We start from the raw sequence: 10,529 nt of genomic DNA, 5'->3' as shown, positions 1-10,529 counted from the left end.
TTATGAAGATTACCCGCTCTGGGATCCCACAGCTAATTCTCCCCTGGCCTCCTCGCTGGCCCAAGTAGGACCAATTCAGCCAGCTAGCCCTGGTGATCATCTAATGTTTATTGGATGGATTCCCCCCCCCCCCAAACTGATTTTTGAATTTAGAATTTATTGTGTTAAATAGTGGGTAGACATGGCAGACGACACAGCGATTTCTCCAAAGCAGCTCTTTATTTTGTAAGCTGGAACAGAACTGAACAGCAAACAGCTCAGCCGGCCTGCTTTTATAGGCAGCCGGCTGTCAACACTGTAGCAACAACAACCCAGGGTTTCCCGCCTAAGATAACTGACGTGGACCTGAGTGAAAACTATCCACACGATACTCCTGGTGGCCCAGGGTGAGAACTTCAGTACATAACATATTGTTATTCACGTTTTATATTGTATTTTATGTTGTTTTTTGTTGCATCAATTAAGTGTTTTAAATTTGTTGTTACCTGCCCTGAGCCCAGTTTTCTGAACCCGGAAGGGTGGGGTATAAAAAAAATATATTATTATTATTTATTATTTTACTGCTTCTGCTGTCAAGAACCTTTGTCTCATGACATGGAGTTGCCCCTTTCCTCCCATCTAAAATCTGACTGTGGCTGCAGACCTCAGCACAGTTTCTTAGGAACCAGCCCAAATAAAACTCAATGGGGTTTACTTCAGAGTAAATAAAATAAAATGCATAGGATCCAATGTCGAGGGCTGATGTAGCTCAGTGACTTAGCCATGACCCCATAAACTGAGCTGCCTCAAACCTCACTTTCCCAGCACTCCATTGCTGGTCTGCAATGTTGAGATATAATCCTTACCCTCACGTACCTAACAGAGTTGCTGTCGTGGTTACAGAAATAAATATAGCTGAAGTGGACAGGATCCTCTAAAAGGGTTTTTAGAAATTCCTTTTCTTGCATTTGTGATGGATGCTGTTTGCAAAATGTGCCAGATGGTTTATACCCCAAGGCCTTTGGTATATAAACTATTTGATGTTTCTTCCACGTTTATACAAATGAGGTTGGGAAAGCTATTTTGAATATTTGCCAAGAATTTGCAAGGAACCCTCTCTAATATTCTACAGCAGGTGGTCAACATTTTTTGTCTACATGTGAAAGATGGGGAGAATGGGGTGAGGAGATATTCCGAGCAAGACTCAGGGGGGGGGGAGAGGTCTAATGGGTTAGGGGGCTAGTGGGTGTGGAAGCTCCAAGCCACGATTTAACAAATTATTTTAAGGGCACCAGGCGAGCCCTGCTGGATCAGACTAAAGGCACATTTAGTCCAGCATCCTGGTCTCACAGTTGTTGTTTAGTCATTTAGGCGTGTCCGACTCTTTGTGACCCCCTGGACCAGAGCACACCAGGCACTCCTGTCTTCTACTGCCTCCCACAGTTTGGTCAAACTCATGCTGGTAGCTTCGAGAACACTGTTCCACCATCTCGTCCTCTGTCATCCCCTTCTCCTTGTGCCCTCCATCTTTCCCAACATCAGGGTCTTTTCCAGGGAGTCTTCTCTTCTCATGAGGTGGCTTCAGGATCTGTCCTTCCAGTGAGCGCTCAGGGCTGATTTCCTTAAGAATGGATAGGTTTGATCTTCTTGCAGTCCATGGGACTCTCAAGAGTCTCCTCCAGCACCATCATTCAAAAGCATCAATTCTTCGGTGATCAGCCTTCTTTATGGTCCAGCTCTCACTTCCATACATCACTACTGGGAACGGTCTCACAGTAGTATAGCGATTAGAGTGCCAGGTGGGGGACCAGGGTTCGAATCCCCCACTCGGCCATGGAGCTCCCTGGGTGACCTGGGGCCAGTCACTGCCTCTCAGCATAGTCTACTTCACAAGGCTTTTGTGGGGATTAAATGAGGAGGAGAATTAATGCATGCCACATTGAGCTCCTTGGGGGAAAAGGTGGATCATAAATACAGCAAGCAAGCAAGCAAGCAAGCAAGCAAGCAAGCAAACAAACAAGATGCCTCTGGGAGATGCCCGGCAGCAGAAGTGGACTTTGGTCTTTCAAATTTCAGCAGCACCCTGTGCGATGCCAAAATTTTACACACACAGCCATCCTGCCCCCTGTGTCTAATCCCCTTTTAAAGCAGCCAAAAAGTACTGCATAAAAACAAAATCATTCCAGCTGCCCACAAACAGGCACAGCGAAATAGCAAAACTTCAGCGGCAAAAAGACTGTGTATTGTGGCAGTGAGTTCCATTGTAGGTCATGCTGGTGACGTAAAAATTGGGGTTTTGCTTTTGCTGCCCAACTCCCCATGGGACTTTGAGTCCCCTAAGTCCATGATCAGCCAGAGAAGAATGGATGGAGGCAGGATGCAGTGAAAGCAAGGCAAATCATTTTTCTGTTGCAACAGAGTTCTCTCCACTCTTTCCAAGGAGGGAGAGACCCTGAACAAAAGTGTCCAGGAACTTTTAAAGACTTTTGACATTGCCTAACCCCCTTAGCCAAAGACCCCTTAGCCACCCCAAAATCATCATGCATACATCATAGGAGGCTGTCTACAGCAGAAATCTTGTCTGCCAGGATACCTGATAATGGTCACTGATTGCATTACCTGGGCAGCCTGGCCATTCTTTTGTGATGGTTAATACTTCGGTTCCTAAATCCTTCACAGGCTCACACTATTCATACACAAATGCAGTACACCCTTAAGACAGGATTTGTAAGCGAAAAGACAATGGGAAGGCTTTCGCCATTTGCATCCTTTACTGCAGAGGAATATTTGAGGTCACTGGGAGAGTCAAAATGGCTTCAGGATTGCTCTCCTGTACTATTTCAGACACATGTTTTATATATTTAGATATGCACACATTTATGAATGTTTATTCTATATTTGAGAGATATAATAATAATAATAATAATAATAATAATAATAATAATAATAATAATTTTTATTTATACCCCACCCTCCCTGGCTAAGACCGGGCTCAGGGCGGCTAACATCAGGTATAAAAACAATTGATTAAAATACAACTTAAAAACAGGATTAAAATACAACTTAAAATGCAGCCTCATTTCAGTGGAAGCCCAGATCAAAAACTGTTTTGGGGGGAGAAAACGTCAAATCTTCACCAAGGCCAACTATCCAGACTGGTCCTACATGGGCCAGAAGAAAACCAGGGAAGTCCCCAGATAGAAGTTCCATCACAGAAGGAGAAAGAAAAAAGGAAAGAGAGGGAGGGGATCAAGTTGATCCCAAGCCAAAGGCCAGGCGGAACAACTCTGTCTTACAGGCTCTGTGGAAAGAAATCTGATCCCGCAGGTCCCTGGTCTCATGAGACAAACCGTTCCACCAGGCCGGGGCCAGTGTTGAAAAGGCCCTGGCTCTGGTTGAAGCTAATCTAACTTCCTTGGGGCCCGGGACCACTAGGGTGTTGCTGTTTATGGACCTTAAGGTCCTCCGCAGGGCAGACCGGGAGAGGCGGTCCCGTAGGTACGAGGGTCCTAGGCTGTATCCTTATAACACTGGCTTGGGGTGTGTGTGCGGGGGGGGGGTGCACAAATACGAGCACGGAAAGCAGAAGATAAAGTGGGCCCATTATGTATGACAACAGCACAGTGTGAACAGCTCAGGGAGACAGAGCAGGATTAGGACATGCTGCAAATCCACATTCGGCCACTGAAGGGCAGTAGAGCATCATATTTGAGGACAAATTGCTTGTAAGAACCTTGCAGCAATAGAGTCTTTGACCATCTCTATGGGAAAGACCAGCTGTAGCTCCAGTCTGCAAAACGAAACATTTAAATGATGGCTGTATGTCTCCCTCACCCCTTCTTTAGCCTGTTATATATTTTTTCCTTAAGCCTTAAGCTCTGGCAAGCAGGTTGACAGCAGGTTTCAGCTGGGGGCCATTCCCTACCTGGGGAGGCCAAGGGACCTTCTGCATTCAGTGGAGGTGCTTGACCACTGAGCCGCAGCCCCTCCTCCTGATGAACCTTTCTATTGACCAGGAGTCTAAGGGACACTGGGAGGCTGTGCCCTTTGCCTCCTGGAAATAGCATCATGGCATGGGGGAGACCCCCTGCCCCCTTGCTGGCCAGAGAAGCAGCTGCTGCTGCAGCAAGCTTGCTTTCTCCCTGGCCCAAGAACTTTGCAACTCAGAACAAGTGCCCGGGTTCGCTTTCCCCCTCTTTCTCCCCAATCTCTTTTCCTTTCGTGTCGTGTCATTTAGATTAAGAGTCTGGTGGCAGGGACTGTCTTCTTACTGATCATGCATTTTCCTGGTTGAAGAAAAGAGTAAAATCACATAGCTAATATATTGGTTCGCAACTTAGCAGGGGAGCCAACTCACCCTCAGGATTGTGGGTGCACGCAGGCAGGTGTGTGTGATGTCACGTGTCTCTGTTGCCTATCTCGGTGGCTGTGGAGGGTGGAGTGGAACTGCTTGTCTGCCTGCCAGCTTTTCTCATTGACTTTGTGGGTGCCCAGCCCCCACAATAGGGACGCGGGTGGCGCTGTGGGCTAAAGCCTCAACGCCTAGGGCTTGCCGATCGAAAGGTCGGCGGTTCGAATCCCCGCGGCGGGGTGCGCTCCCGCTGTTCGGTCCCAGCGCCTGCCCACCTAGCAGTTCGAAAGCACCCCCGGGTGCAAGTAGATAAATAGGTACCGCTTACCAGCGGGAAGGTAAACGGCGTTCCGTGTGCGGCTCTGGCTCGCCAGAGCAGCGATGTCACGCTGGCCACGTGACCCGGAAGTGTCCCCGGACAGCGCTGGCCCCCGGCCAATAAATGTGAGATGGGCGCACAAACCCCACAGTCTGTCAAGACTGGCCCGTTCGGGCAGGGGTACCTTTACCTTTACCTTTAGCCCCCACAATTATATTATTGTGGGTGCCCACATATATTGGGACTCGGGTGGCACTGTGATCTAAACCACAGAGCCTAGGACTCTGCCTATGGGACGCAGGTGGTGTTGTGGTGTAAACCACTGAGCCTTGGGCTTGCCGATCAGAAGGTTGATGGTTTGAATCCCTGCAACGGGATGAGCTCCCATTGCTCAGTCCCTGTTCCTGCCCACCTAGCAATTCAAAAGCATGTCAAAGTGCAAGTAGATAAATAGGTACCACTCTGGCAGGAAGGTAAACAGCGTTTCCGTGCGCTGCTCTGGTTCGTGGATTAGTCATGCTGGCCACATGACCTGGAAAAACGGTCTGCAGACAAATGCTGGCTCCCAGGCCAGTAAAGTGAGATGAGTGCCACAACCCCAGAGTTGTTCGCGACTGGACTTAACTGTCAGGGGTCCTTTACCTTTACCTTTATAGTGCATATAAAACAGAGAGAACGATTATAACACCAGAAGAAAAGTAAAGGCGGAAGAACCAAACTACAAAATAGGCACATAGAATGGGTACTGATGCACATGAGTTAAAATAACAAACTCCAAGTAACAGATATCAGCAGGATCTGATTGTCAGTCTAGTTCCAGATTCTCAGGACTGGGATGGGGACAGTGTTTAAAACAATGGTTCCGCTGTACATGTAATAAAGAAATGCCAAATCATGCAAACAGTGAGATTAAGTCCTTGTTGAAATCTGAAGTTATACGTACTTTTCTCCATTATAACTATATTCCGGAGTGAGTGCTACAAAGCGTTCAGGTTTATAGTTCCAGATCTCTGGGCTTGTGACAATAGTTGAACTTGTTGCAAAACTTTACCCCTCACACCAAAAAAATACCAATTTCTCCATAAATTCACTGGGCTGGTTTATATGTATTATTTGGTAATAATTGTACCAATTTTTCTCAATGCACTCAGATGTAGCGGGAGCAGTGCTTTTTTCTGGGGGGACGCAGGGGTACGCATACCCCTAAACATTTTGTGAATCTTCGTACTTTTGCACTGTATTTATTTTCCCCGATTTGAACTATAAAATGGTGGTTTTCTTGAGTTAAAATGAGAGTAGTCCTAAACATTTGGGGGGGGGGAGGGAAAGGACTGAGTACTAGGACGTATGTCTCCAGCCCTCCATTATTTCCTATTATTATCTCGGAAGCAGTTATAAGGTTGAAAACTATTTCTTCATCATTTTCTAAAATAACATACAGTGGTACCTCAGGATAAGAACTTAATTCGTTCTGGAGGTCCGCTCTTAACCTGAAACTGTTCTTAACCTGAAGCACCACTTTAGCTAATGTGGCCTCCTGCTGCTGCCGTACGATTTCTGTTCTTATCCTGAAGCAAAGTTCTTAACCCGAGGTACTATTTCTGGGTTAGCGGAGTCTATAACCTGAAGCGGATGTAACCTGAAGCGTATGTAACCCGAGGTACCACTGTATTTTGGATAACCAAGCATAAACGTTTTAGGTTCCCAGAGTATGTCGTATCCTAACATGGCAGCTGCTCTCTCCCCTTGGCTTTCAGATGCTTTAAAAGAGGATTAGACAAGGTAAAGGTAAAGGTAAAGGGACCCCTGATCATTAGGTCCAGTTGTGGCCGACTCTGGGGTTGCGGCACTCATCTCGCTTTATTGGCCAAGGGAGCCGGCGTGCAGCTTCCGGGTCATGTGGCCAGCAGGACTAAGCCGCTTCTGGCGAACCAGAGCAGTGCACGGAAACCCCGTTTACCTTCCCGCCGTAGCAGTACCTATTTATCTATTTGCACTTTGATGTGCTTTCGGACTGCTAGGTTGGCAGGAGCAGGGATGGAGCAACGGGAGCTCACCCCGTCATGGGGATTCGAACTGCCGACCTTCTGATCGGCAAGTCCTAGGCTCTGTGGTTTACACCACAACACCACCTGCGTCCCATACGCACTACAAAGTGAAGTAAATAAATAACGCTGACCCCGAAAAAACTGACATTCAACAATAATGCCCAACTTTATTATGCTGTTTACAACCTTCCTGTAACAGCATTTCTTATTTTTTTTTATCTTTGGTGAATTTTGTTTATTAATTAAAAATAGTAACAATGTGTTGTTTTGTAAGGGGGGGGCACTGAAAACTTCTAGCTGACCACTATTGATGGCCATCAGGTCTGGGGGCTCTCCCCTCCCTCCCTCTTTCCCCCATGATGCTGCTTTTTGCTCCACAGCAGAAATCCTGGTAGTAGTAGTAGTAGTAGTAGTAGTAGTAGTAGTAGTAGTAATTTATTTATACCCTGCCCATCTGGTTAGGTTTCCCCAGCTACTCTGGGCGGCTTCCAACAAAATATTAAAAATACAACAAACCCTCTCTCTTTCTGCCGGCTCCTGCCAGCCTTGCTGGCCTGTGGCCTCTTTCGCCTGCTGCCATCCTCTGGAGAAGGGCAGTTGTTTCCTGAGCCACTGACAGACCGCTTGGAAGGAGAGATGAAAAGCCAAGTCTGGTGCTGGACAGGAAGTCTGGGACAGCGAAACCCAAGACGTCCTCCCGGAAAAAGCAGCTGCTCAGCAATCAAATCCATCATCTGCTCTCGGGGTAGCTGGCCACAGCAGATCCCCAGCAAGGCATGGAGAAAAGGGATCCATTTCACAGGCATAAATGCTTCCAGGTTGCTAGGAAGATGTTGCTTGAGCTGTGGTCCTGCTATTATTATTATTATTATTATTATTATTATTATTATTATTATTATTATTATTATTATTGCTGCTGCTAGGAAGATGTTGCCTGAGCTGTGGTCTGGCTATTATTATTATTATTATTATTATTATTATTACTACTACTACTATTACTACTACTACTACTACTACTACTGCAGCAGCAGCAGCAGCAGCAGCAGAAAGGTTCAGAAAAGAGCAACAGAGATGAAGTCGGAGTGGTTCCCCAGCCACCCCATTCAGGACTTTTCAGTTAAGAGAAAAGGCAAGTAAGAAGTGACATGCTGGGGGTTTAGTTAATCTGTGGAACTCCCTCCCACTGGAGAAGGCAGTGACGGCTGCCAACGTAGGTGGCTTTGAAAGAGGACTGGACAGATTCATGGAGCAGGAGGCTCTTGTGCGTGATCCTGCTTGCTGGTCTCCAGCAGTGAGACCTGGACGCTGCACTAAATGGGCCATTGGCATGATCCAGCACCTTGCTGCTTCCAAAAATGATTCCCATAAAGCTGCATGAAGTTTCCTGTGTCAGGCCTGAGTTGCAGTGATGATCCCTTGCAGCTGCAGGGCTGGCCCTCTCCTCCCTTCCTAGGCTTAGCGGATCTCACCTGAAAGGTAAGAAAGGTACAACAAAACTGGCAGATAGGGCAGGAAGTTGCTCCACATGGCCTGGAACTGGTTTTGAACTCATTCTGTTCACACCCTCACCAGAGGCAGTGTGGGTGCAATCTTTAGCACGTAGGACTAGGACCTGGGAACTGCAGTTTAGTAAGGGTGCTGGGAATTATTGCTCTGCGAGGGGCCTCTTAATAACTCTCAATGCCTTTAAAAAACAAAACGAAGTCTCCAGGATTCTTTGGGGGAAGAAGTAGCAATTAAAAGTGGTATAAGAGTGCTTTTAAATGTCTGGTGTGGATGAGACCTCTGTTTATGTAGCTGTTGGTTGTGGCTATTTACTGCTGGGGCAGTGGGGGCAGGCAGCCTTCATATACGTGAGGGAACCCCCATCATTTTGTAGGGCAGAGATGGGGAGCCTCTGCCTCCCCCCACCCACCTCCATGTTGAGGGACTCCCTGCTCTCAGGGAAAGGGTGATAGTAGAGCAGTAGAGCACCTGCATGCAGAAGGTTCCAGGTTGAACCCCCCAGTGGCATCTCCAGGTGGGGCCGGGAATACCACCTCCCTACGGTTAATGTAAGTTTCAATATTGGGAGTGGTCCCTACTCGCAAATCAATAGTCAATAGTAACAAAAACTAATCCATTAAAAAGTATGTGTTCTGACAAGGATTACAAATTCAAATAGAGATTACAAACTCTAACAGAGATTGCAAACTCAAACTCATAAAGATATGTATAACACAATAATTCGTTAAAGAATTAGAGATAAGAGTTTATGAGTAGAGATAAGTTTATGTTAGTCCATAGTCAAATTCCACACAGAGGTCTCTTAGTTTCAATCACTGAGCAGAACTCAGAAGTCACTTATGGATCAGAAATAAGGACAGGGCCCTGTTTCAATGTATTCACCTTCATCAGCTGGAAGTATCAAATATTACATGAAAATACATTTAAATTCTAAATTATCATAAATTATAAAACAGTCATAAATTATAAAACAGTATTATATAACATTTTTCTTGGTACATTTAATAACAAGCACTCCAACTTATTTAACCTCCCTACGGTTCCCGTATTTCAAAAAGTAAAAACCAGGACACCCTGAAAGTTGTTGAGCTTAAGATCCAGAGCAAAGTGCTGCCTTTTGGATGTATGGCAGCCCAAACCTGCTCTGAAACCCTCGAGAGCATCTCACTGTTAGTTTGGAACTCACTGACAGGCCTTTGCCTGCTGTAAAATAGGTCGCAATAGCAGCAGCAAACAGATGGTTAGAAATTTTGAATTTGGCCCCCAAATGCCTGTTTGAATTATACGTGGGTCCCAGTGGAAGATTCTTGGTGTAGACAGTCTTGAGTGGGAAGGACCAGAGGTATGGATTATGGTGGGAGGTATTAAACTAAATCTTACTCAGTGTAAGGTAAAGGTAAAGGACCCCTGACCATTAGGTCCAGCCGTGGATGACTCTGGGGTTGTGGCGCTCATCTCGCTTTATTGGCCGAGAAGTACAGCTTCCGGGTCATGTGGCCAGCATGACTAAGCCGCTTCTGGCAAACCAGAGCAGCACACGGAAATGCGGTTTACCTTCCCGCCGGAGTGGTACCTATTTATCTACTTGCACTTTGACGTGCTTTTGAACTGCTAGGTTGGCAGGAGCAGGGACTGAGTAACGGAGCTCACCCCATCGTGGCGATTCGAACTGCTGACCTTCTGATCAGCAAGTCCTAGGTTCTGTGGTTTAACCCAGTGTTTTTCAACCTTTTTTGGGCAAAGGCACACTTGTTTCATGAAAAAAATCACGAGGCACACCACCACGGTGTGCAGAGAGGGAGATGTCAGAGCCCCGCTGCTCTCTATGGGGAATCGGATGAGAGCGGACCGCCTGTCCGCTCTCATCCGATCCCATCCGATCTGATCCCCACCCAGGACGGATGGAAAATAGGGTGGACACAGTCCGGCGCCCGCCTAGTGGGCGAAAATTTGACATTTATTTTTTTAAAATCTTTCGAATTTTTCAATTTTTCCCACGGCACACCAGACAACATCTCGCGGCACACTAGTGTGCCGCGGAACAGTGGTTGAAAAACACTGGTTTAACCCACAGCACCACCCGCGTCCCTTACTCAGAGTAGATCCACTTAACATGACCAAGCTAGGTCCATTAATTTCAAAGGATTTACTCTGAGTAAAACTTACTTGAATAATCACCTTCTGTTCCTAACCCCCACGAGGAGCCCAGGTTGGGCAAAGGTGCCTTAGGCTGAAAGTGCGTGGCTGGTCCACAGCCTGCCTCCAAGGCTTGTTGGGATATTGATTTAGTCAATTCATAAATTATAAAAACTCAAAGCAGCGAAAG

The 10,529-nt window shown here is 46.6% G+C and overlaps 1 long non-coding RNA gene across 1 annotated transcript; it reads right to left on the bottom strand.

Moving 5' to 3' along the window:
- Positions 1–200: 200 nt before the first annotated feature.
- Positions 201–10,121, bottom strand: LOC309524442. Its single transcript, XR_014215929.1, has 2 exons — positions 9,917–10,121; positions 201–370 (listed from the first exon to the last, which is right to left on the bottom strand). It is a non-coding gene; the product is annotated as an uncharacterized lncRNA (long non-coding RNA).
- Positions 10,122–10,529: the final 408 nt, after the last annotated feature.

Source organism: Podarcis vaucheri (genome assembly GCF_965113315.1).
Source record: "Podarcis vaucheri genome assembly, chromosome: Z".
Taxonomy (NCBI): domain Eukaryota; kingdom Metazoa; phylum Chordata; class Lepidosauria; order Squamata; family Lacertidae; genus Podarcis; species Podarcis vaucheri.
Note: the sequence above shows the minus strand (reverse complement) of the source record. Positions and strands in the feature narration are given on the sequence as shown.